Raw genomic sequence first — 27,880 nt, forward strand, 5'->3', positions numbered from 1 at the left:
CTCCACAACTAGACTGAAGAACAAAAGGACAGCAACTTGTCTGCTCCCCTTCCCCTAACTCCCCAATAAAAATCTTTAAAAACAAAAATAAGTACAAAACATGTAAGAGATTGAAGATTATTTAAATGGAGAGACAGTCTATGTTTATGGATTGAAATAGTCAATATTGTTAAGATAGCAATTTTCATCAAATTTATTTACGGATTTAATGTAATCTCTACCAGAATTCCAGGGTACTTTTGGCAAAAACAAATAAGCTAACACTAAAAGGTATATAGAAGTAGAAGGATCCATAATAGGTAAGACAATTTTAAAAATAAGAACAAAGTTGGTGGATTTTTAGTTCCTGATTTCACAACTTATGAAAATCAATACAGTGATAGGCATAGCATAGACTTATAGATCAATGAAACAGAATTGAGAGTCCAGAAATAAACCACTATGTTATGATCAATTGATTCTTGGCAGATGCAAAGACAATTTGATGGTAAAAGAATAATCTTTTAAGCAAATGATGCTGGGTCAACTGAATATCCACATGTGAAAATATAAACTTAAATTTATACTAACACAAGAACTAACAGAAAATAGATCATAGTCCTAAGTGCAAGAGCTTGTAAAACTATAAATGTATGAACATAAAGCTATAAAACTTCTGGGAGAAAAGATAGGAGAAAAATCTTCATAATATTGGATTAGGAAAAAGGTGTATAGACACGACACCAAAAGCATGATCCATTAATGGGGAAAAAAAACACGGTAAGTTGGATGTCATTAGATTTTTCTTTTTAAATTGGGTTTCAAAAGCTACCATTAAGCAAATGAAAAGACAAGCTACATATTGAGAGAAAATAGTTGTAAATCATATGTATTGATAAGACATATCCAACATACATAATGACCCATTACAACTCAATAATAAGACAAATAATCAAATTAAAAAATTGGCAAAAAATTTGACTAGACATTTCACCTAAGATGAACTACAAGTGACAAATAAACTCATGAAAAGATGGCCAACCTCGTCAGACATTAAGAAAATGTGAATTAACACCGCAGTGAGAAACCACCACGCACATGCACTACAATGGCTATCAGTAAAAAGGCAGACAATAGTAAGTGTTGGCAAGGCTCTGGAAAAAGTGGAACCAGCACACATTGCTGCGGGGAGATAAAAATGGCTCAGTCACTTTGGAAAATAGTCTAGTGGTTCCTTAAAAAGGTAAACATAAAGCTATGTTTTACCCAGCCATTCCATCCCTATGTTTCTACCCAAGAGAAATGAAAAAAAAATATATATATATACACACAAAAACTTGTATACAAATGTTAACAGCAGCATTACTCATAACAGCCCAATTATTAAAACAATTTGAATTTCCATTCATTGGTGGACAAATAAACAATATGTGGTTTATACATATAGTGAAATACTCAGCCATAAAAGAAACAAACTACTGATACATTCTACAGCATGGATGAAACTGAAAAACATTACGCTGAATGACAGAAGCCAGATGCAAAACACTATGCACTGTATGATTCCATTTATATGAAATATCAAGAAAAGGCAATTTCTATAGAGACGAAAATCAGATCAGTGATTGCCTAGGACTGGAGGTGGGAACAGGAGCCAGCTGTACTCAGGCACAGGGTGTTTTATGGTGTCATAGAAATGTTCTAAAATGGGACTGTGGTGATTGGAGCACAGCCTTATAAATGTACTGAAAATTATTGGATTGTACCCTTCAAATATGTGAACTTCATGGTATGTAAATTATATCTCAATAAAGCCATTAAAAAAATGAAGGAAATGGACTGAATAATCTTGGATGTCCTTTTTCCCCTCCAAAGTCTGTGCTTTGCATTCAACTGTGCACATATTTTAATACAAAAATGCTATGATAAACCTTTGGCATTATTGTACAAGACGGGCTAAGAAATAAGTGTGAACTTTGTAATCCCCAACAGAACCTGGCATTGCCATTGCATCCCCCCATTAAAGGTCATGCAGAATGATGGAGATGAAATTTACAATGATATGTCTTTGTTAACTGATCTTTCTTCCAAGGCTCTGGGAATTCCTGTTTTCATTCACTGTTTGCCTAGTCACAGTAGCCCTCAGAGGAGGCAAGGAAATGGGGAGAGGTATACATTTGCCATTTAATTTAGTCAGAGTTCGTGCATATGCTTCTTTGCTTGACCTCTGGCTAGCTGTGTGACCTACTGCTCCCTCTGCCTGTCTTTCACATACTTACTCATTGATTCATCAGATATTTATTGGGTGGTTAGAGTGTAGCAGGTGCAAAGTTGAAAGTAGCATGGCCTCTGGCACCAGGAGCTCCAAGCTGAGATGGGGAAGACAGATATTAACTGTTTGTCACAATCCAATGAGATGAGGGCAGGGAGAGGAACTCGGCCAGGGAAGGATTCTGAGAAGAGGGGTGTTTACAGGACAGTGTGAGGACAGAATGAGATAATGTGTTTAGGAGGCGCTGTGTAGAGAGTAAAGTGCCCTATAAAAGTTGTCTGGAGCGGACACAATCACTGCGTGTGTTATTATCAAATTAGACAACAGAGATTTGTCTTGTTTTCCATTTGGACCCTTCTCCTGTGATTGAATTGCACTTGATAAATTTAACAAAAGTGGATTCTCAGTAGAGCTTAGAGGAAGAAAGATATATTGTGCAAAGGAACCATAAAATTTCAACTGAAGAATTCAAATTAAGTTTTACTTATTTTCAGATGCAAGCTAAGGAAACCTTATAAGGAGAAACCAGACAACCATCTGATGATGGCGAGGGCTTTCTATCCTCCTTTTCAATATTTAAAAGAAGCTTAACTAGCTTTAGTTGAGCTTGGGTTGAGACATATTCTACATCAAAATGCAGAAGACCTGGCCCTCGTATACGCACATTTTCTCTCCATCATGAGTTCTCTCACATTCACAATATTAGATGTAAGTAACTCATGGGGTTCTAATTTCAACGTATTAATATCTGCAGAATCTGACTGCTTCCATCATCTCCGCAGCTACCACCCTGGCCTAGCCCCTGTCATCTCTTAATCAGATATTGCAGTAGCCTCCCATCTGGTCTCCCTGCTTCGACTCTTGCTCCCAACTATCTCCTCTCAAAGCAGTGGCTAGAGTGACCCTTTTAGAAACATGACTCAGGTCCTGACACTTACTAGCTGTGTTCAAAGCCCTCCTATGGCTCCCACCTTCCTTAGAGTAAAAGGCAACATCTCCACAACGTCTTCAAGGCCCTTTCTGATGCACTATCCGACCTCACCTCTTCTGATTCTTCTCCAGGTACAGTGGCCTGGTTGCTGTTCCTTGGACACACTAGGCATGCTCCCATCTCAAGGCTGTGCATTTGCTACCCCTTATGCCTGAGGAGCCCGTCCTCAGATGTATGCTACCCTGGGAAGGCTTGCTTCTTCATCTCTGCCAATGAAGTCTTATCTGACCACTGTATTTAGAATAGCAACCCCGATCCCAACATAGCCTATTATACTTCCCTGCTGAAGTTTTCTCATGTCATTTATCATCATCGTGCACTCTGTGTGTGTGTGTGTGTGTGCGCGCACACGCACACCTAAAGGGTTAAGTCATTTTAAAAGACGGCTGTAAGTGCTGCAAATGTCAACCTTTCTCGGGAAAAAGCAACTAGACAGATGGACAGATATGGAGCTAGTTAGCTGATATTTGGATAGATGACCTTGAGTTGGTGACCTTTTCTAAAGCAACGCTGAACTGAAAAACAAGGTTGAGGTTTTAGTTCCGGATCACACTCCCTAGCTCTATCTGGCGTGCTGAGCAAGTCACTTTACCTCGAGAACTTGCATCTAAAAATGGGATCATTTAGGCCAATGCAATGAGACACAACACAGAAGAGAGATACATTTTAGAAAGGAAAGCAATTTATCATCATTTGTAGATAATATGACTGTGACCTAATATATCGAAGAGAATCAACTGAAAGACTTTTAAAATTGATCTAAGAATTCAGTAAAGTAGTTTGATAGAAAATAGAGATAAATAAACTGTACACCATGAAAAACAAGCTGGAAGAGGTAATGGGAAAATCTTGTTAGAATAGAGTCCTTTAAAAACAGCTAAAGATAATACAGATAAGACGTGTACAGGGCTGACATGGAAAGGAAAGAACCCTCTACTGAGAGATATGAAAGAATTTCTCCTGTTTCTAGCACAGAGCTTGGCAGAGTGGGTGTTAAATAATTGCTCTGAGCTGAATGCATAGAAGTGCTGATGTCCTGCGTGAAAGCCTCACATACTGTAAAGATGTCAATTCTTGCCAAATTGATGTGTTTTCTTTGGGAAAAAGAAAATTGTATAAAATATGAGGGCAATTAGGTGACATTTGGAAGCCCTAAGGATGTGGATGACCTTAATTCGGAAATTCCAATAATTTTGGTTTTTTAGTTTTGTTTAAAGTAGAAAATACAATTAAGAACTTTTTTTTTTTAACAAAGGAACGAAGATTAAAAAACCAATCCTGGATATTAAAGCTTATCATGAAATTAAAATAATTAAACTGTGGATACCACAGTATGATGCATAGAAAACGGGATAGATGTGTGTGTGTGTGTGTGTGTGTGTGTGTGTGAATTTTACATAGAAATAGAAGTAACACAATTAAATGGAAAAGATAAAATTTTATCCATAAATGTGTTGGAGAAATTCCATAATTATGAGAAAAAAGACAAATTTAAGACCTCACCACATATGATAAACCACACTATAGTCTAATGGTTCAAAAATTTAATTTATTTACTGAAAACTTTTAGGTACCCATGCCAATCAAATGCAATGTGTGATCTCTGATTGGATCCTGGATTGGATTTTAAAAAGCCTTAAAAGATAATTATTTGGGACAACTATGAAAATTTGAATATGAGGTGTATATTAGACACTAGTATTATATCAATTCTATATTTCTTGAGTGTGATGATTATACTGTGGCTATGTAGGAGACTGACCTTTTTCTTAGGAGATAAAAAGTTTTTCAAGTGCCATGATTACTACAACTAACCTAGCAACCATTTGAGAGATAGGTAAAAAGAGAAAGTAAATATGACAAAAATTATTATAACTGGTGAATCTGGGGGGAAGTGTACGTGAATATTTATTGTACCATTTTTGCAACATCCTGTAGATTAAACATTTTTTAAATCTCACGTGGAAAAAAATCTTTTTAGGCTTTAACAATAAGACAACTCTCAAAAGAGAAAAGAGAAAAGATGTGTCTATGTATAAATTTGAGAAGTCTAAATACATGAATAAAAAATTAAACAAAAAATCAGAAAAGCTACCCCCAGAAAAATGACAGCTAAGAAAACAATATTTTAATGTTTTAGGGATCCTATTTGGTATGGAGGATACAAACGACAAGGGGCCAACACAAAAGTCAATAACGCCTCTGTATCATACACTATATTCTCTCTATATAACGAGCTAGAACTAGAAATTATTAAACCAAAATTCTAAACAAATAAAAACTATCCACTGGGGAAAATAAGAACCTTTCTAAGTAAGTCTCATATCAGATAGGAAATCAAAACCGCCATTTCATTCTCTTTATAAACTATTTTGATGAGAACAAGGATGTTTCATGCTTATGAAAAAGAACCAAACCTATTTTCAGAATATGAGATGCCTTTGTTATTAAACAAAAAAGAATGACAATAAATTAATTAAGCATTCCATAAAAGGAAAATTAGAATAAACAACACTGGAGCCAGATGGCTTTTCCAATGCATTCTTTCAATCTTTCAACAATTTATAATTCCCATGCTATATAAACAATTCCATATGACAGGAAAAGAGGAAAAGCATCTCAAATTGTTGCGAATTATTCCTCCAATATGCTATTAAGTTGGTTCCCCATAAGCAGGTCATTTACCTCAGGTACACAAGATAGATTCAGTAATACAAATCTGGGAAAATAACACATAAATAAGTCCAAGTAGAAAACAATATGATCATACAAATAGATGCCAAAAAGGCATTTGATAAAATTTAATGCCCGTTTCTATTTTTAAATAGAGATACACAAAGATAAACAGAAGAACAGAGATATTTTTCCTTCTCATGTTTTAAAATATCTATTTCAAACCTACAATTAACATCACACATAGGAGAAATTCACTGGAGGGCTAGCCTCTGAGTTGGGGAGTAGCACAAAATGGTCAACTGTCAACATTATTTGGCAACAAACATTTCCCAGAATGCACTGCCCAATGCAACAAAACATAAAACCAAAATAAGAGTTATTGCAGCTGGAAAGGAGGACACAAAATTATCATTATTCACAGATGATGTGATTATTAGACTAGTAAACCAAGATAATAAAATTTAATTAAAGCAACTCACAGGAGGTTTAAGCAAATCGAATGTGTAAAACACACACACACACACACACACACACACACACAGTTTTCCTAAATACCAATAAAATCCAGTTAGCAAACATAATGGGGAAAAGATAGCACAAGATACCACAAGCCTAATATTAGCTAGAAATAACTGTAATGAGGTAGCTACGGTTGTCATCCACACGAAGAAAGGGAGACAGCTTTCCTGAGAAATAGTAAAGACTCGAATGAATGGACAGGCTTGCCCTCGCTTGGTGTGGAAAAGCTCATGCTAATGTAACCATCTGAGATTAAGTGAGAGTTTTAAAACAATTGAAATCAGTTCTATTGGGGATTATTTAGGGACCACGATAAGGTGATTTAAAAATTCACAGGGGAACATAAGTGGGTGAAAAGAGCTAAGAACAACTGGAACCCAAGAACCACGGGGAGGAGATAGTAACATGTTTTGTGAAGCTATAATTAACATGGGTGGTGCAGACACAGCGATCATACAGGCAGATCTAATGGCAAACCAAGAATATAGTGGGATACATACAAACACGTACACACAAACACACACACGGGAAGCATCACAAGTCAGCAGGACTGCAAGGACCATTCGATAAATTGGTATGGAGGAAATCTGCTAACTATTTGGAGAGATCAAAGAACTAGTACATCATTAAAATGATGATAGCTATTATGATACATGGTAAAAGTGGAATACAAGGCTATAGGGAGGATCAAAATTATATTAAACCTAATGATTTAATTTAGTAAAGAAAGTGGAAAAAAATGCCCACTCCAAATGTTAATATTTTATGATGGATTTATAGATGCCTTTTCCCTTTTTTATTTTTCTATGCTTTCTGTATAAGCATATATTATCTTTGTGATGAATCTAAATGACACATTATGAAAAATAAAATGATAAAATAAAGCTTTACTTATATTAACTTCCTCAGTATTGTGATGAGGAGCAAAGATAATTAGGAATGTGGCAATCCTTAAAAAAATGATTGTTTAATGTAATATGTTACAACCAACTACAGGGGCATACTTTAAAGTGATGGATGGATTTTTGCACATAGGTGGCATGGCTCTTCTAGCTTTGTGAGTAATTTGGACTTTTGAATGTCTAGTAAATACACCCCACCCCTCCGTAATTTCAGAAGTGTGACTTTCCAAGTTCATGTTGAAAGGCGTCATGTCAAACAATGAAGAATCCAGGAGGAATGTATGGAGAGTTGGCTCAGTTTACAATGACCACTGACCAAAAGCTCTACTCGTGAAAAGCTCATTTAAATAGTAACTGTAGAACAGTTCAGGAGGCTTAACTAATAAAGAGCATTCAGAGCCAACAGTCCTGGGCAACCATAGCTATGAGAGGCCGAATGCTGGAGGGCTCTGTCCTCATCCATAAGCCAGCAGCACCCTCATCACCTAGGAATGTGCTGGAAACGCAGAATCTCAGGCCCCATCTGAATCAGAATCTGTATTTTAAAACTTCTCAGGTTAATTCATTTGCACATTAAATTTTGATAAAGCAATAACATGAAATAGAACACTTCAGGAAACTGAAAATCTTCCTGGTTTGTTATTGTTGTTGTTTTGTTTTTAAATAAACATTCTAAAGCATTTCATGTCCCTTGGTGGAGACCCAGTTGTTTCCCTCACTTCAGGCCTTCCAATGTTGTCTTCTTCCTCAGATGTCCTGGGAAGCAACCCCTTTTTACCCTCCTGCCAGGTTCTCAGTTGAAATGTCATTGTGGTTTCCTAAAGTCATCTTACATTGTGAGAGAAGCAAAGGAAAAAACAAGTTGCACAAGGCTAGCTTCAATAGGGATTCGGGCTCCAAACTTGGCGATTAAAACTCATAGCAATGCTTTTACAGAGGTAGATGCTACAGCGGCTGTTTTTAAAAGAGTAATCAGTGGGGTACCTTGGATGTCTCTAGGTGCAACAAAGACATTTGCTTAAGGAAAGGGAAGGGTCAGATGAAAATGCTCTGAGCGTTTCTGTGTAAGACAATCTGAATTTAATTATCCTTAAAAAGCCCTTCTGTGCTCTAAAAAGGTAAATGGAATGATTATTAATTAACCATTAGATTAATCATAATTAGCTGGCACATTAGTGCCAGATAGGGCAAATAAATGCTATAGGAGAATTATAACCCCAATCAAAACAGTTTCTTTTACGGGAAAACGTAAACAAAGATGAGGTTACTTGCAGGAATGCAGTGAGTTGCAGACACCAGGTCTCCACCTGACAACAGGGTCACCTGTGAATTCTGGAGCCCCACTATGACTCTCTGGATGTGGGGCTGGGAAATAAGATGTCTGAACAAGCTCACTGAGATGTTCTTATATACACCAAATTTCAGAGACCCTCCTGTGGAAGCCTTGCCCTGAATTTGTGATGTGAGTCAGGGACCCTGCATACAAGATTTCCATCTAACCAAGCAAGTCTTAAAGTGTGGTCTATGAACCCCTGGGGGTCTCCAAACCCTTTCATTGATTCTGCAACATCAAGATGATTTTAATAGTATGCTAAGGCTGTAATTGCCTTTTTTCACTGTGTTGATATTGGCACTGAGTGCAAACACAATGCAGTAGTGGGTAAAACTGCTTGTGCCTCAGCATGAATGAACCAAGGCAGTGGTACCCAACTATATTTATTGTATTCTTCACCACCATATAAAAACTCACAGTAAAAATCCAACGTGCTGGTTTTACTTGAGAATGTCCTTGGTGAGGCAGTCAGAAGTGTTCATTTCAACCCTTGAGTCCATGTCTTTTTAGTATTCATGTGACACAAAGGGAAGTATGCATAAATCATGTGTCCTGTTATTGAAGTACTACGGCTTCTTAAGGAAAGACTTTTCTATTGCTGATCGAGTTGCATGCTAAACTAGTCAATGTTCTTAATGAAGCACCATTTTTCCTTTTAAAGAATGACTGACACATTGTGGTTATTCACATTAGATATTTGGTAAACATTTTCTCCAAGATAAATGAAGTTTATCTGTCACTTTAAGAAAAGAGTATCTGTTCATGATTGAGCTTTCAAGTGAAAATTAGAATTTGGAAAACTTATCTGTCACTGCAAATTTGACAAGTTCCCAATGCTTAAAAACTTTACTGATGAGATTGGTGATGATATTAGCAAATGTGATAGTTTGATATTATATAATAAAATGTGTCAACACTTGGAAGATTTTTATAATTCAGAAAATTTTTTCAAATGACCAGTGTGTAACGTTATAAAATCAAGGATAAAGTATCCATTTAAAGTGCAATGTAACTGATATATTTTAAATGACAGGATATTAAAAATTCACTAATATGGTCTCATTGCAACTAACTTTAGGAAACTACCGCTCTCTGAGTTTTTATGTAACAGCAAAAAAAGAATATCCACAGTGACCTAAAATACTATTAAACTACTCCCACTTTTTCTAATTACATATCTGTGTGAAGATGGGTTTCCTTTACATACGTCAACCAAACCAATTCATGACAACAGATGAAATGCAGAAACAGGTATGAGAATCTAAGTGTCTTCTACTAAGCCAAACATTACAAGTGTTTGCAAAAACGTGAAACAATGTACTTCCTCCCCCTGATTTTATTGTTGTGGAAAACATAAGTATGCTATTTATATTAATATGTAATGGGCTTATTATCATTTCAAATGAATTACAATATTTTCTAAATGCAGCTTTAATTTCTAGTACTGTAAATATTGATAGGCAAAACCCACATGAACAAAAGCTCTTTGGGAACTTCATTATTTTTTAACAATGTAAAAGTGTCTTGTGACCAAAAAGGTTAAGGACCTTTGATCTAATCACACATTTTAAAAATAAGTAAGTAAATAAGTAAGTACATAATAAATAAAGAGATGGCAATCAAGATACTCATAAGTCAGGGCTTCTCCACCTTGGCACTACCGCCATTTTGGCAGATAAGCTTTGTTGTGGGGCTGTCCTATACGTTGTAGGATGTTGAGCAGGACCCCTGGCCTCTAGTCACTAACTAGATGCCAGCAGCAACCCTCATTCCCAAGTTGTAACAGCCAATAATATCTCCAGGCATTACCTCTGGGGGACAAATTAACTCTGGTTGAGAACCACTGCCCCTGGGAAATGGGAAAATGATGATAAAAGACAGCTCACAAAAAGTATAGAAACACATAGAAAAAATTCTGCCTTGCCAGTAAGCCAAGAAATGCAAATAAAAATGGTAATATGCTCCCATGTAAAACCCATCAAATTATCAAAGTAAATGTATATATGAATTGGCTGTCAGTGCTTGGCAAATAAATTATAACATGCAATCTCAGTGATGTTGTGGTGACACTGGTAGGATTATATAATTCCAGTAGCATTGCAAATTGATTCATCAAACTGCGGAAATAACTTAGCAATGGTTTTCAAGATCCATAAACATCTTTATGACCTAGGAGTAGAAAGTGCATAGATTCTAAAATCTGCATTAAATTTGAATTTTGGCTTTGAAACTTATTAGCTGTATGACCTCCTTTTAAATATATAAATGGTGTTTGAAAACCTGAAGACAATAATAATGTCTCCATAAATGATTATTGTGAGAACTGGCTTAGATAATAATGTAAGTGAACTTCTAGTTAAAAGTGGAAGATTTAATGTACTCCATTTATCTCCTGTCTCTCATGAACTCCCACTAAAATGACAGCAAAATATATATTTTTTAAAAAGCACATAAATCCATAAGAAAAAAGAGAACAGGAAAAGGGCCATTAGTAGATGAGAGATTTTAGTAAAATTCTGGAAGACTAAAAATGGCCCAAGGAGAGGAATCTGGTATGGCACAATAAAGAAACCCAAATTATAAAGAGATGTGATAAGGGGAATTGATTTGCCCAATGGATCTCAAACAAGACTCTGGTCTTGGAGCAGTAAGGTATGGGGAGTATAGAAGTTAAATGTGGGGCTGTAAACAGGGGTGTTGATCAAAAGTCTGTACATAAATCATCCAACTCTTGAACAGGGGCCTGTATGTGTCTATCCCTTAGCCCTCATGCAGGAGATAGGGGGTTTCATCTCTGGAGGGTTTAAATGCTTTCATCTCCCCCAAACACAGCACTTCCAGTCAACGTTTACAACACCTTATTTTTAAATATTAACTACCGAGGCTCACTGGTTAGGTGAGAAATGATCCAATGCGAGCAGTTAATGCAAATGGGAAAAAATGACTCCAGAGGAAATAGAAATAATACAAGAATCAGCAAGCCTCTCTCTCTCTCTCCCCCCAAATCACAATAGTATCCTCAGAAAAGCTTGAGAAATTATTGTTTCTATAAACAAGAAATGATGCTATAAGAAAGAAATAAAATTCAAGGGCCAGCCGAGTGGCTCAGTTGGTTAAGAGCTTGCTCAAGAGTGTGAGCTCTGAGCAACAGGGTTGATGGTTCGATTCCTGGCCCAAGCTGAGCTGCTGCTGAGCTACCAACAGGTGGCAGGATGGCTCAGCTAAAGAAGAAAAAAAAATTCAGAGAATAGTAAATAGCTTATAAGAGGAAAAATTATGATTGCTGAAATTTTAAACAAATGCTATACAAGGGTTGGTATTTTTCTAGAAAGAACAAGAAGAACCCCCTAAAAAAGAAAGAAAATGAAAAAATATTAAATGGTAAAACTGAAATGATAGAGCTCTGCGGGGGGAAAAAAAATATATGAGTAGCATAGTAAAAATATTGCCTGAATAAAATAGAATATTTGTACATTCTATGAAAAATTGGGGAAAAAAAGATAACTGTACAAGATAGGAGGAATGATCAAAGGTAATAGATAGAGCGTAGTGGTTAAGAGTTCAGACTCGGGAGCCAGACTGTTATGTTCAAATCCCACATCAGCAACTTCCTGATCTTGGGCAAGTTACTTCGCCTTTCAGTGCTTAAGTTTCCCCATCTGAAAATAGAGATAAGACTTGTTCTCACCTGACAGAGTTTTGATGAGAATTAACTGAGTATGTAAATATGTAAAAGACTTACAATAGTGTCCAGTACATAGTAAGCTTTGAGTTCATTAGACAGTACTATAATAAAAATATGTATGCCACTTGGTACTAAAGTGACCTGCTTTTCTAGAACTATAAAATTAGCCATTGTGTATTTGTTTAACTAAAAATATTGGTATCGCTACATGGGAAAGCTGGAAGGGAGGGACTGGATGATTTAAGACAGCCAAACCCTCATCTATAACAGCAAGAAGTAAATAATGTCTGTAATCAATAACCTTAAAACAACATGTTATGTAGTGACATTGCCAATTCCCAGGAGAAATGGCAAAGAATTAAAAGGAGGTTGCCTCTGGGGTACAGGCATGGGGGGCTGAAAAACGTGAAGCAGGGACTGTGTTGACTATTTGATTTCCCAACTACGTGCATGGGTTACTTTGAGATTTTTTAATTAAAGAATGAAAAAGGTTAATATATATGAATTGGCTGTCAGTGCTTGGCAAATAAAAGTAGGCACTCAATCCATTTTAGTTCCATTTTATTCATTTCAGTAATTCCACTCCTGGGGACTTTTTCCCTATTTAAAGATACAATACCCAAAGAAATCCATGAGTAAATATGTTTATTGCTGGGTTATGTATAATAACAAACAACTGGATATGACCCAAATTTTCAACCATATGGTAATGGTTAAGAACACTGCAAAAAACTTGATGGAATGCTATAAACCAAGAACATCAGTGTATTGTTTCACATGGCTATGGATTGGCTATAACCTACCACACACACACACACACACACACACACACACACACACACACACACACACACACACACTTCCTGATGTGTTTAGACTAGGAAACAGAAACCTGAGAAAACCAAGGTGTCTGAATAGAGGAGACGGAGATATAGCGTGTCTTAGGGCAACTTCCTCCGGCCTCCAGAATCCCTAATGGAGGACTCACAGATGCTTGGGGTCGCTATGCAAGGGGAGTAGCTTTTTGAGCTATGGCCTTGTATACTTAGACTTCCCACCACTATTCATGAAGAATACATACTAATGGCCTATGCCGTTAATAACAATTATTTCAGGTACCCAGGAGCCCCTCCCTCACTCTACAGTCAGCCTCAGCGTTAGCAAAGCCACGACTCGCCTGAAAGCCCTTCTCAGCTGTGGCTCAGCCTCCAGCTCTACAATGCTTAGAAAACCCATTTACCAGCAAAGATACTGATGAAAACTATATGACAACTACGAAAAAAATGGGCAATAGAGTGCATTTGCATCTCCATCAGAACCTACAGACAAGGCTTATAACTCTCAAAGATAACCTGAGTGGGACAAGCCAGCCCCTCTGATCTCTGGATGTGACTTTGGGTGTCTATGACCCACTTCTTAGAACCATGCTTCTCAACCTCTACATGCGTCAGAATCCCCTGGAGACCTTGTGAAAGCACAGATAGCTGGAACTCTCCACTCTCAGAGTTCCTGATTCAGCAGGTCAGGGGGGAGGGCCTGAGCAGCTACATTTCTAATGAATTCCCAGACCAAACCTTGAGGATCATTGTCTCACAGGCACAGACTTTACCCAAACCAACTGGGACAAAATTTGAGACTTTGGAAAGAGAAAGGCAGGTGGGAAAAGTTTTCTTAGGGTTCCTTATTTGTCCTTGTTCTTGACCCACTAGGTGGAACCTTGGGTTGGCATCTTTACCGGTTCCACCTCCTTCCCAAGCACCCTTCCAAGACTGTCCCACTGAACCGAGACTCCCTTGTCAACTTTCTGAACTGAAAGACGACAACCTCATCCCTTCCGCCTGCAGCCTACTTACGTGCTGATGTAAGAGGCCACCTTGGTAGGTTCCAAGAAATTATGCATTCGCTATGGAGGAAATTAACACCTCCAAGCAAACTATAATTAGGAACTCTTCAATTCAGTTTATGCTTTTTCAATTAGGCACTCTATAATTTTAATCGTGGGAGCATTAACATGTTTCTGTAATTTATATACCTGTGGTATAATTAAGCCTGGGAAACACATTGCTCTCAACCCGAAGGGAACGCGATTGTTTCCCTTCATACTTGCGGTAGTACAGGTCCCTGATGGAGAGCTGGTGCCAGTTTCCAAGGAGCCATGTGTGAGTTGCACAGGCCAGTGAGAGAACGCCTGGCTTTGAAAATGTGAAGGCTGTTGGGGACTCCGTGATGCCTGTGAACATCTGGCTCATGTGTAGACATCTGCATCCCAAAGCTTCAATGCCTAGTGTGACTTTCAAACCATTCCCACTGGTTGTAAACTGCTTTGGACAACTATTCCTGGGAACTAATTTCAATTAAGCGGGAACAGGGTATCCTGGCAGGGGAGACGTTGTCTGAGAGCATGGGAAGCAGATGGCTTTGAAGTAAAGAAACTGAACAATAGGCTGAAACTTAGCCTGGATTGAGACCAAACTCTTTTTTTTTTTTTTAACATTGATTCCTCTTCCCATTTACTCTAATTCTGCTCCTCTCTCATAATGTCTGCTCCGCCTTTTAGCTACAAAGCAGGCCTCAAATCCTATGTGCAAGGTAGCTCTCCTGGGATTCCGAGCAGTTCTGCAAATTCAAGGAATTCAGAGGCACACTGAAAGTTTTTGTGCTTATTCAGACTGAGCCTCTGAACTTTCTGAAGGTTAAAAACCTTCATTCCCCCCTCCCCACTTCTTCCTGCTCTCTCCACAATAGTAAATTCAGATTTGCTGACTGCAATTAACAGGAAAAAAAAGAACGTAATCAAAACTGGCCCGGGGGACAATGCATACAATTCCAACCCAGCTGAGTGGCGCGCCTATCTTGCTGCAGCATTTTGGCACTCGGTAGATTTTGTCTAAGAAAATACGGACCTTTTTATAGAGTGAAAGTTGGAAATGGAGTCGTTTCTCCCAGGCTGCTCTAGTCTTCCAAGAAAGAATACAGGTCTGTTCAGATCCTCTCGTTCAGTCGCACCAAACATCTGTCTTCTACCTAAGCCCCATATCTTCATAGACGTGAGAGATTCAGGTATGCTATCAGCATGCAAATACACTTCCCGGATTATTTTGGACGCTAGTCATTGTCACCATCATAAGGAAACAGGGGTGTGTTTTTAGCCCCCAGGTGAACAGGGATAGAGCAATAGGCTGGTAGAGATCCTAGTTCAGGTCTTATGAGCTAAAACGGATTATCTTCCTGCTGAAATATACACCGAAAGAGACACAAGAGTTTCAAAAGCCATGAAAACAACAGGGCAACTCCGCAGTTATATGCAGAACAATTGCTCCCCATGTCATGTGAACACGCACCTATTGGCACCGTGGAAGAGATAGTTGGTTCCCTGTACAGGTTCCTGCTCCATATCTGAGGCCACCTACAGGCTAAGCCAGAAGTACTCAAGTTGTGGTTCAAGACCAGCAGGGTCATCACCATCTTTAAAAATGCAGCTTCTCAGGCTGGGGCCCATTATCCCCGGGAGATGGGCAGGAATTCACATATTTACTAGCTCTCCAGGGAATTCAGACATGCACTAAGGTTGGAAAACCCTGGGGTTAAACCATTTCCCAGACTTTACCCCCAGTGAGGGTGATGCAGTGGAACTTGGGAAGTCTAGGTCAGAAGGTCAGGGTCTCAGCGGCAAGTCGGCCCAGCTATAGGTCCCACTCTGGCTTTTTGATCTTACACTTAATGCCTGTGCCTCAGTCCCCATTATAGTTCTTATCTCTCAGACACGGTTCCTGGCCTTCATCTATGGCGTCAAATGCCTACTTTGACAGCCTCCGTGACACCAAACACAGGCTTTGACCGCTTTTTACCAGCCCTCCTAGGGTCTAGGGCAATGGGTATAAGATAGAATCTCCTGCGATGGTGGAAATGGTGTTCAATATAGCAGCCACAAGCCACGTGCGACTGCTGAGTGCTTGAAATGGGCACAGTGCAACTAATGAACTGAAGTTTTAGTTTAATTCCATTCTAATTCATTTAAATAGGCCATGCAGCTCTGGCTACAGTCCTGGGCATTATAGGTCTACGGTCCTGCCCCTGGATACTTCTTGTGTTACTGAGGCTGCTAGCCCTTGCCCTGGCCATGAATACTTACTTTATACATTTCTAATCTTTCTAAACAGCTTAGTGAGTCTACAACCAAGTGGAAATCCACTAAACAGCAAACCCCAAGCAGCTGTAGCCAGGCTAGGAAAGGATGGGTTGTATTGTGACAAGGGGTTAAGCACCCATTTCTTCTGCCTAGTGGCAGAGGCTCTAAACTTTAAATTGTGCTTTTCCCACTAAAAAGCCAGGGCTTTCAGGATCACCTCTCTCACCGCTGCCAAGAGAAGGCAACCCTCTGAGCAGCCGCAGGCAGCTGGAGCAAGCATTGTACAAAACGCTTTTTGGATGAGAGCAAACCTCGTTGGATTCTCACATGGCACAGAGCCACACACTAGCTCAGAAGAACATCAATAAAGGAGGCTAGAGAAAGACGCTTGATGGAGGCCGACTTGAAAGTCTGACCTTTGGGCGGCTGCAGACACAGAGACTGAGAACCATTGGTTATTAGCCGTGCAAGGTCTGAGACAAAGCAGTGATGCAAACTGTCACAGGGCCCAGAACAGTGTGAGAAGTAAAAGTCAGCTGAAAAAAAGTTGGAGGAAAAAGTGAGACCCAGGAGACGGCAACTCGCAGAGTCATGGTTGCTCTTGCAAAGGGTTTCACCAGCTCCCCATGGTGAGAGGATCAGTATTCTGAGAACTATGTCTACTTACGCTGCCCTTCCAATCCATCATAGCCTGGCCTCCATGTTCCTTGAAATACGTGGCTTCAATGACCTTCACCTTGAATTCTTTACCACCCATCCACCATCCCTGCCACCAGTCACACCCAGAGCCATATTATCCCATAGCGGGGTGCCATCATTGAAACCTTACCTTTGATAATCTTACTCTCTGAATACCACTTCCTGTCTTTCCAGCCTCTCCCCGCTTTGTACCCTTTACACAGTCTTCAACAGCACGGAGCTCACCTGGCCCTCACTATATCTGTTACCTGGACATCTACCTTCAGACCGGCTTTTAAAATCAAGCCTGGACTATATACAGTCCAAGCACTTTTGTTGATATCATCGTCTTCCTTTTCCCATGGTCCTGTGTCAACTTGTGGGTCTTCCTTCTTTTCTACCGTAAGAGCTGCTTAGAGCCCTTCAAGAAAATTAAGCTGCAAAATGTTGACCATCTTTCTTTTTAAAAACCATTCTTCCTTTGGCCTGCATGTTTTAACTCTGCCGTGGTTATCCTTCTACCTCCCTGCCCAGCCCCTCGCCATCGGCGGGGTGCCTTGGAGTTTCTACACTCTCCCTGGATCAGGTCCCTCCTTCCTCCATGCTTCCACCACCACCTGAGTGTTCCTCCCAAATCTCAAGCCCCTGCTCTGATGCCTCCCCAGCACCCCTAGCCTTTTGGAATTGAAATAGTCCCTGTGGTAGGAGGTGAGCATGACGACCACACCCTCCCTTTCCTCGTGCCAGTAACCGTCTCTGTTCTCCATCTCTCCAGATGGCAGATGGTCCAAAATAGAACACTCCTTCGCTCTTCATGTTCCAGCAACTGCTCCTGCTCCATTTAAAATCTTCTTCCCGAAACACCTGCTCGTCTTCCTTGGTTTGAGCCTAAGGAATGTAATCCAGAATCCCTCAACACCAGAGCCAACACTTGGTAAGCTGGGTTGTTTGGAGGGCTGATGAAAGGAGACCTGCCTTGCCATTAGGATGAGCCGCGGGGAATGCAAACCCACCTCAATGATCTGGATGTCGCCTTTCTTCCCTTCTGTTTTCCTGGATAATCTTTCTGATTACAGCTCTGTGATACGCTCGCCAGACAGACCCCGTCTCCTGGAGTAGTTTCCCTGGTGGTATTTACATGTCCCTTTAATCACAGTGACATGTCCCCTTAGTCACCATATTTGGACTGTGGGACAGCCCCATAGAGAATGGCTCTGCAGTAGCATTTATCCCATTATTCCTTATCCGGTTGTTTCTTTGTCTATCTGGCTCCTCTTTTCCAACCTCAGCACGCTTTTAGGCTTGGCTACAAGTGATACTATTCACAGAGCTAACCCTTCTTGCGGTTTCTATGGGAGTGTCTCTTTTCCATCCTCCCACACCAACGTAGGACACATTCCACTGCTCACCTTCAGGCCCCGGCAAGTGTCCCAGAGAGGTGGGGACTAAGCCAAAACGTGTTTGGAGACAGGACGTCTAAATGGAATTGCAGTTTCTCATCTCTCCCCGTGGACAGGGACTTACGAAGGCCTCAGGCTGCCCCATGTTAACAAATCCCCTACATTTTCATGTCGCCATCCTCATGGGACACCATCATATGCTGGCATCTGAGAAGCAGGTGGGAAGGGTGGAAATCATGCCAGTTTTGCTCACTGCAGCTCCACGGACCAGCAAAACCTTCTGTGATTGTCTCCTGAGATCCCACTCTGGGCTTGACAGTTCTTAAAGGAACCCTGGAAGAAATTTGGCAATTGTTTCCTTTTCTTCTCAATAAAGTTTCTTCTTTCTTTAAAAGTTGGCTGGATCTCCGCTTTGTACCATAGCTAATCCCTGTGTATTTCAGAATCTGTAGTGTTCACTAGCTGCCCCTGCCAGATGCAAAGGGATTGTGGATTCTCCTCAGGGAGTGAAGAGAACTTGGCAACGACCTTAGAAGCCATTCACCATGTCATACTGTCTTCTCATATTCAGTCTGTCATACCCCTTGCCCTACAAGCTGGAGCTGCCCCCTTTACGAGGCATGGCTCAAGCGATCTATGAGAGCAGTGCACACATCCTAACTGGCCTTGGGGGAGGTCTCTCAGAGGTCCCCAGCACTCGTCTGGACCGCACGTCAGGTCCCACCCTGTCCTTTCCCATTTGGTTCCTAAACCTCATTCACCGTGACTATTCTGACCTGGGTCACCTTCCTTTCTCATCCAGACAACCATAACTGTCTCCTCGCTGGTCTCGCTGAACCACTCTGGTCCTTTCCAATCTGTTCTCCACACTGATGCCAGAAAGACCCCTTTAAAAAAGATGGGTCATGTTGTTTGTTTGTCTAAAATCACTTTTTTGACTTCTCATTGCTTTGAGTATGAAAACCCTTACTATGGTCATGACAAACACTGTGTTATCTGGCCCTTTCATCCAGCATCATCATGTGCCACCCTCCCACGCGTGTTCTCCCCACCGCTGTCCTGCTGGCCTCCTTTCAGTTTCTCTAACTTCATCTTCTGACTCCCCCATCTGGGTCTGACCCCGCTTTTATAGGAAGCAGTGAGACACAGAAGGAAGAAAAAAAATGATAAACGGTACATCGTCAAGCTGGCTGTCATTGTGGGGAACCGGGGCTCAATCCCAATGGGGATGTATGAGGGACTGTGTGGCATGTGTCTCAGAATGGTCCATCTAAGGTCCAGGGGCAGGGCATGGATGCTTTGATTCCCACTCCCCACTGGCTAAGCATCACCCCTTTGCATTTCTGAGCTGTACCTGCCTACACAGGCTACACAAGATCCATGGGGCTTTGGAGAAAGCAGCAGTAAGACAAAGAAGCAGAAAAAAAAAAAAAAGCCTGGGTGCTGGACGCTGTAACTGCACACGGAGCTGTCCAGCACAGCTACAGCTGAAATCAGAGCTGGGATGGTGAGGTGCCACGGGTCCAATTAAGAATCGGTTACAACTATTAACAGCCTGTCATTAGTGTCCATGGCACCATTTGTACAGAGCTATCTCTGCCATTAGGATGTCAGCTGCACGTGGGCCTGTTTTGCTCATTTCTGGATCTCCAGCGCTCAGTGACATGTCTGGCATATGGTTGTTTGCTCAAATTCAAATTAGATATCGACTGCCTTAGTTAATAAGATAAACAAATGAACGAGTGAACAGATAAGGCTGACTCATCTCCTAGGATCTGGTCTCACCCCTCCTGCTTGGTTTGGCTCCAGGTACCAACTCTGCTCCCCAGGATTAAGAAGGTCTCAGTTCAGGGAGCTCATGTGATTCCTATACCCTTTCCCGAGGGGGCTTTGGGTCTGCTTTTGCTTTGATCTCACACCATAAAGCAGCATCTCCTCAAAATTAAGGCCACTACTCCTAGCCTCTGGTTTGCGAGCCTTTCAGTGGTTGAGACACACTAGCCCCGTCTACTTGATTTGGTGTTTGTGAAAGGTGCTCAAACTGGAAACCCCTTTTTAAGGTACCGTATTTGCCGGCGTATAAGACGACTCGGCGTATAAGACGACCCCCTAACATTTCCACTCAAAATACAGAGTTTGTTATATGGTCGGCTGTGTGCGATTTTGCGAGTGTGGTAAAATCGCGTAACAGCAAAATCGCATAACAGCCGAGCATACACCCAGCAGCGCTGCTGATGCCTGAACGGTATGTGGAATGAAGTGGGCGGGCATCGGGAGGCCACTATGGCACGGGGCAAGCACTATGGGCAGTCTATCTGAAGTGTACCTGGCGTATAAGACGACCCCCCACTTGGAGGCATTATTTTTCAGGGCCAAAAAATCGTCTTATACGCCGGCAAATACGGTAATATGGCTGTGGGGATACTGTGACACCCTTGAAGATAACCACATGTTCCCTGACCTGTCACATGCTTGCCAGCACCTTGCATGCGGATGGTCCAAGTGAGAGGAGACCCAGCAACCAGGCATCAGCCTACCGCAGGGCTCAGACAATAATCCATCCTACGGCTACTAGGGCGGGCAGCCCCTCCTGTCCCAACAGCTTGGCCAACCCATAACCAACCACTGTTTTCACTTTACACACTTTAGCTTATTTGACCTTCAAGACAATCTGTGACATGGGCATTCCTGTGTTACCAACAAGCAGCTTGAAGATCCGAGAAATTAAGGTACCAGCCCAAGTTCATGCGGTGAGTTAACTGCCTGAGGTTGGATCTGATTCCAGAAGTCTCTGCTGTCCCACTGCACTGAACGGGGAAGTCAGCTGTGGCAGGAAGAGCCTAAGAAATCATAGGTCTGAGTTGGGAGCCAACCCTGGGACCCAGTCCCTGCCCCCAGGGAGGCCACAGGCTGGTAGGGGCTGACAATGCAAGTCCCTGACAGAGGAGTGACCAGAGCAGAGTGAGGGCCCAGGGGGAGTGCATGCACCTGCTGCAGGATGGGAAACTGGCCTGGCCGCTGCAGATTTGACCCGGATGTTGGAGAGCCGGTGAATGTCCTGCTCAGCAGAGAGAATGGTCTAGGCAGAGTCCTGACCACCCAGAAAACGACAAACAGCTGGGCATCTGCCTGCTGAATGTTCCCTACACCCTTCAGGACGAAGTCCAAACCCAGCATCAAGACCTTCTTTACGTGGCCCCTGCCTGCGTCTTTGCCTCTGTCATCTCTGTGTCACAGCCCACCGTGGTTCCCTGGACACTACACCCCTTCTGTGCCTTGGCTCCTGCATGTGCTGCTGCTTCCTCCTGGGCCACATTCTTCCCTTCATCACAAAGCAACTCCTCACCTCATCCGGCAGGTCTCAGGCCAGACAACACTGCCTCCGGGAAGCTCTGGCCACACCTGAGCCCACCAGGCTAACGATGAACACTTCTGCACTGAACTCGCATAGGATGCTCTGACCAAACACACAGGCTCATCAGCCTTTGTCCTTTTTCTGAATGTCTTTCCTACAGACCTGCACTGTCTAAAATGGTGACCACTAGCCATAGGTGGCCCTTTAAATTTATTTTCATTTAAAAAAATCAATTCCTCAGTCGCACGAGTCATATTTCAGGCACATCATAGTCACATGTAGTTAATGGTGGCTAAATTGGACAGCACAGATGTAGGACATTTTCATCATGGCTGGAAGTTCTATTAGGCCAGAGCTTATAGACCAGGGCAGGGCCTGCAATGTGCATCTCCACAATCGCAGCACCTGGCATCTAACTGGTGTGCAAAACAGATGTACTTACTTTCTTTTTCTCTCTCTTTTTTTTGTTTTTTAAAAGTACCTACTCAATGCCAGACACTGTTCCCAGGAAAGGAGATCCATTAGTGTCAAGCCTCCTGATTTCTTGGGAGCTCACAGGCTAGTGAGGAGAATGCAAGAAACGAAACCAGAGAAAAACACACAATTGGGTAACACAATTAAAAGCTCCGGAGGGAATGAAGCAGAAAGCACACAGGGCACTTGAGTGAAACCTGGGAAGGGGGCAGAGCGAAAGGAAATAAAACCAGAAACCGGTTAGGGCCAGATTCTGATGGGCCTTAAATTCCATGCTAAGCAGCTTGAACTTAAATGTGGTAGGAAGCCAGTGACCCATTTAAGAATTTTAAGCAGGAAAGTTAACTTGATCCAATTTGTGCTTCCCAAGGACCATTACAGCAGCTTAGTGGGGGGTGGACTGAAAGAAGAGAATCTTATGACAGGCCAAGCAGCAAGCTACCCTGGCAGGTGAGGCGAACAGGGTGGAGCTTGGCAGGGGGTAGAAGAAGGACTTAATCCCAAAACTGAGTCTGACGCTGAGTGGATGGGTCCCAGGGGCTGACTGGATGGGAAACAGGCAGGAGGGCGAGTGAAGAACAAGGAAGCCTGCTGGGAACCCAGAGGAGGGGCTGCCAGAGACCCCGGGGCTCTGCCCCCAGCCTCACTTCAGGGATTGCATTATGTGTGATTAATTCATGGCCAAGTTACTTTCTTATGAAGGTTACTACAAATACATCAGCGTGACAGGCGGGGCGTGGGGGAAGAAGGCTCGGCGTGTTCAAGTCAGAGCTGAATATTAGATTCTAGTCACTATTTGATTGATCTTTTAAGCAATTCTCGGATTCTGTCACTTAAAAACCAATAAATCTTTGAAGGCCTGGGGAAAGCAATGCAAAAGCAATAAATCTCCATTGTGGAGTATTAGAAAAATAGGCCAAGCTGCCGACGTGGTTTGGCTGGAGAGATGAGGGTGTGGGAGCCCCACAAGCCAGCCTCCCTTTTTCCCCTCCTCACCTCCCGGCATGCTCTGCCCAGCCAGGTAGCGTCAGACCCGTGGGGCTTCAAAGGGGCAGCAAGCGGCAGGGCCAGGGCTGGAGTTTGGCTGAGCGAGGGACACAGCATGGCTGGCAGAAGCGGGAGGAACAGCCTACCTGGGCAGGGCCTGGGGGCTGAGGCTCCGCTGTGAGTCTGTTCAAGGACAGCCAGACCCTCCACTGAGAGAGAGAGAGGCATGCTGTGTTGTCAAGCTCCAGGCTAGGCTCACACAACCCCAAGCTGAAGGGCCCCCGAGAAGTCGTTTTGCCTACCTCTCCCCCACAGTAGATAGAGGTTCACGCCACAGTATCGTCACCAAAAGGGCAGCCAGCCGTCACCTGACACCCCAGGCATGGCGAACTCAGAACCTCCCGGGGAAGCAATGAACTCAGAGGCAGGAAGCAAGGGCTCTACACGTTAACGAGCTCTGAGACCCTGGACCAGTCATTGAACATCTTAGACTTCAGCTGCCTCCTCTGCAAGGGAGACCGTATTTCCCGCCTAGCTTCCTCACAGGGTCAACGACAATCAGATGAGACAATGGAATTAAAGGCACGATCACCTATAAAATACGATTCCAGGCATCCTTGACTCAGCGCGTCTACTGAGCTCTTTGTATCCCGGGGTCCTCGCGTGCCTTTGCTGTTTTCTCGATGCTCCTGCTCCCTCCGACCTGCAGGACTCCACACAGGCCCACCTGTGCGTGACTCTCCAGCCAGTCTACTCTCCTCTCCACCAATACAGCCCCTGTCCCTACTGGCTGCATATTGTCTTGCTTGGCCAGTTTCATGATCTTGTTCGCTTACCTGCTTAATGCCCTATCTCCCTGCCCCATTCACAGGCACACTTAGTGGATGATAAGCCTCAAGATCACAGGTGTGTGTCCATGCTGTTTCCTGCTATATCCTGCTTAGCTCAGTCTCTGAGATAGAGCATGTACTCAATAAATATCTGTTGAAAGACCTATTGGGTCAACTGCCTCCCATATGGGCATCCTAGCGCCCCAAGCTCAAGGTGGAAGAGAGTCAAGGTCACCGAAATCTATGGTGATAGTGCCACTGCTCTCATTGCAAGTTGTCCTGAAAGCCTTGGGAGGTGGCCTTGGCTAGTCTCATCTCCGTCTTGGCAAATGCCCAAGCAACAGTCTGAAAATAACTGCAGAAGCTGAGTGTGTACCCACCTTCAGTGATCCAGAGCTTTGGGAAGAAAAGCAGCCAGACATTTTTCAGACACCAAGGATGGCCCCTTTGAGCAGTGACATTTATTTAAATTTTTTTTTTTCCCATGGAAATGTCACCAAAATATATCATGCACAACTTTCTGCTAGGGACGTGGTGTGGTATAGCGGAATGAATGTTGGCTTAGGGTTGGCTGAACTGGGTTCAAATTCTGCCTGCCCCACTTGCTGGCCTTGTGGCCTGGGGCAACTCACTCAGCGTCTGCTGACCTCAGTTTCCATATCCGCAAAATGGGGAGACTACGATTGCCATGTTGTGAGGCCACAGATAGTTTTTGTATAGTGACAGGCACAGAGCCGGTCCTGGCTCATTTAATGGAAGCTAGCAGGCTCTTTCAACTTGAAGACTTGGAACCCAATGCTACATTTTTGGGGGTGAGCCAGGAACAATGAATGAACAGCCACGTCTGTGAGGGGCTACCTGGGCTGCAGCATGTAGCCCTCTGGTTTCTTGAGTCCCTGTGTCAGTTTTGCAGAGTGGTCCTGTTTTTTGTTCCCTGCCCATGGTCATTTTTCACTGCTTCTGGGGCATTTCCATGTCCACCTCCTAATGTACAATAATCTGAGGATGCAAGAGCTTATTAAACAGATGTGCAAACTAAGAAGATGTAGGCTCAGAGGGACAGTGTGAGGGGCTTCTCTCTGTAGGAACTGAAAGAGCCTCACCAAGAGCATGGGTTTGGGCTGCTCAGCGGACCCCTTTGCTGGTTTCTGGATTCAGGCAGGGCTGGAAATGAGTCCTGGTGTCATCATTATAGGCTCTGTGGTTGAACTTTAGCTTCCTCACTTCTAACGGAAACATACTACTACTACCCATAGGTTAGTCAAGGTTAAATGCTTGGAACACAGCAGCTGCTCAGTAAAACAGGGGGATCATTGCTTCCATCTGTGTTCAGCTGGCTTTGAAGAGCTTTCAGAGGTTCACAGACACATACTCTGATTCATCCTAAGGATGGGTTCCTGGTCCTCTGTACAAAAATTAACTTGATGCTGCCACGGGGCAGGACCCAGATTGTTTATTTCTCAGTACAATAAAAAATAAAATAAAATTTAAAAAAAGACTTTCTGAAACTTTGTGCTGGAAAGATGTTAGAGGATCTTAAGGAAAAAGAAAAGTACTTCCCTTCCCAACATGGGATCAGGGTCTCGAAAAGCTTTGGAAATTTGAATAGGAAGAAAGCAGGTAACACTGTGACCCTGCAGTGGGAGGGATTTTCAAAAAAACAAAAACAAAACCTGTTTGAACAGACCTTCCTAAGTTCCACAGAGAAGAAGCAAAGATAACAGAGGACCTAACTCCTGCCTTGCTTTGGCTCACTTTTATATTTTCTTGACCTTCTGTGAAACGGATACCACCCACACTTTCCAGATAAGGAAAGCTAAGTTTCAGAGAGACTGAGTATCATGTCCAAGGTCACACAGTAGGATTAGAGCAGGATTTGAACCCATGTTCACGGCCACCAAACTCACATCCTTTCCGTTGCCCCACACAGTAGCCAGGGACTGTGGGGATCTGGGCTGAGTCAACACCCACCAGGAAGTTGCTCGGTGGATGACAGCTGACCAGTTGGCTTTGTGGATACTTTTGTAGGCTTTCGGTAATCAAAGAGGAGATCTGGGTCTACCATCTTAAGCTCATGGGCTTTGTAAGAGCTGATCTGTGATTCTGGGTCAGTTGCTAACGTGTCGTGTAACATTGGGTAAGCCGTTTTTCTTTCTGGGCCATCCTTTGCCATCTGAAAAGCTTCCTAAGATGCTGAAACGTGACCGAAGCTGCTGTGTGGAAGAGGTGAGTGCTGTGAAAGGGAGGAAGGCATCGGTGGCCAAAAAGAAACATGTGCAGGAGGGCCTGCCCTCAAACCCAGCTTTCCTACTTACTGTCTGTGAACTGTGGGGAATTTCTGAGCCTCAGTTTTTTTCATCTGACATTAATAATATCTCAGTATACAGAGAGAGTGAAGTGATAATGTTGCATGAGAGTAACGGGAATAAAAGAAGTAGCTCAATTGCTATTTATTTCCCATAAGAGCCACCTTCTGCTTTGGCTCATCAGCTAGTTTTGGAGCAACCTATATGCAGAACGTAAAATTCCTTAGTTCACGTGCCCTACAAATACTACGCACACCTGTTGCAAGATTCACCTGACTTAGGGTAGAACATTGAGCAAAGTCTTCAAAATTTAGGAGAACTTCCAAATTGCTGGCAGTTGATTCTTATTTACTCCATTGTCTCTAATTTCTAGGTAGAGTTGAATCCAGGTTGGAAAACAGGGAGCCGGACCATCTCAATAGCCTCCTTCCTGGCTGGTCTCCCAGCCCCCAGTATCTTAAAAGTGACACTGCATGTGACTCTCCAGTGGCTCCTCATGGCCCCTCACACAAGCATGAGCATCTCAAACATGGCCCCCAATCACACCCCACCACTCCTGCCTTAATCTTTATGCTAAAGCAGACGTAACCTCTCCAGATTGCTCCCAGGAGAGCAGGCTGCTTCTCGCCTCCCTGCCTTCTTTCATGCGGGACCCACTTACCGCTTTGGTGAAATCTTACACCATGTTAAAGAGATAGCTCAGTGTCACCTCCACTGGGAATTCTCTCCTCCGAGCTCTCATAACCTGTGCCTATCTCCACAAGCATGTATGGTATTGTACTTGTTTTCAGGTTTCTGTCTCCCCAACTAGAGTTTGACTTTCTTTAGAACATGAGCTAAACAGTGCCTGGTACAGAGTGAGTGCTCAGTAAATATTCAATATTCAATAAATAAATAACTATTCAATATCAATCAATCAGTCAATCAATCATTTTTATCCCCTGTGTCCTTCCCCACTCCGGGCATATAAGGTACCCAATGCGTGCTTGTTGAACTGAACTGAGCCCATTTGAAAGCGGTTTCCCCCAATGCTTTGCTTCATTTCAAGGGACGACAGTCCCTTGATCTCTGAGCAAAGCCAGAAGCCAACATCAGAGTTGCTGCCCTGGTGCAAAGCGTAGCTTGTTTAAAAGAGATGCCCCCCAGCTGATGGCTGTTGGTTGTGGGGGTGGGGATGAGGGAGAGAGGGAGGGGGCTGGACAGCAATAAATACGCAGCTGCAGTGTTGCCATGGGGACATGGGGGACAGTTCAAGGAATGTAATTGATAATATTGTGAATATTTTGTAGGGTGTCAGGTGGTCACATGTCTTGCATCATGGATGGGGAAGAGGCTTGATCACTGCACTGTACACCTGAAGCTGA

The 27,880-nt window shown here is 42.6% G+C and overlaps 1 protein-coding gene across 1 annotated transcript in view; it reads right to left on the reverse strand.

Moving 5' to 3' along the window:
* The window catches only part of PTPRT (protein tyrosine phosphatase receptor type T), a 1,070,914-nt gene that overhangs the window by 230,941 nt on the left and 812,093 nt on the right, over positions 1–27,880 (reverse strand). The window lies entirely within an intron of this gene.

The sequence above is a fragment of the Hipposideros armiger genome, unplaced genomic scaffold (genome assembly GCF_001890085.2).
Source record: "Hipposideros armiger isolate ML-2016 unplaced genomic scaffold, ASM189008v1 scaffold_31, whole genome shotgun sequence".
In the NCBI taxonomy this organism is placed as follows: domain Eukaryota; kingdom Metazoa; phylum Chordata; class Mammalia; order Chiroptera; family Hipposideridae; genus Hipposideros; species Hipposideros armiger.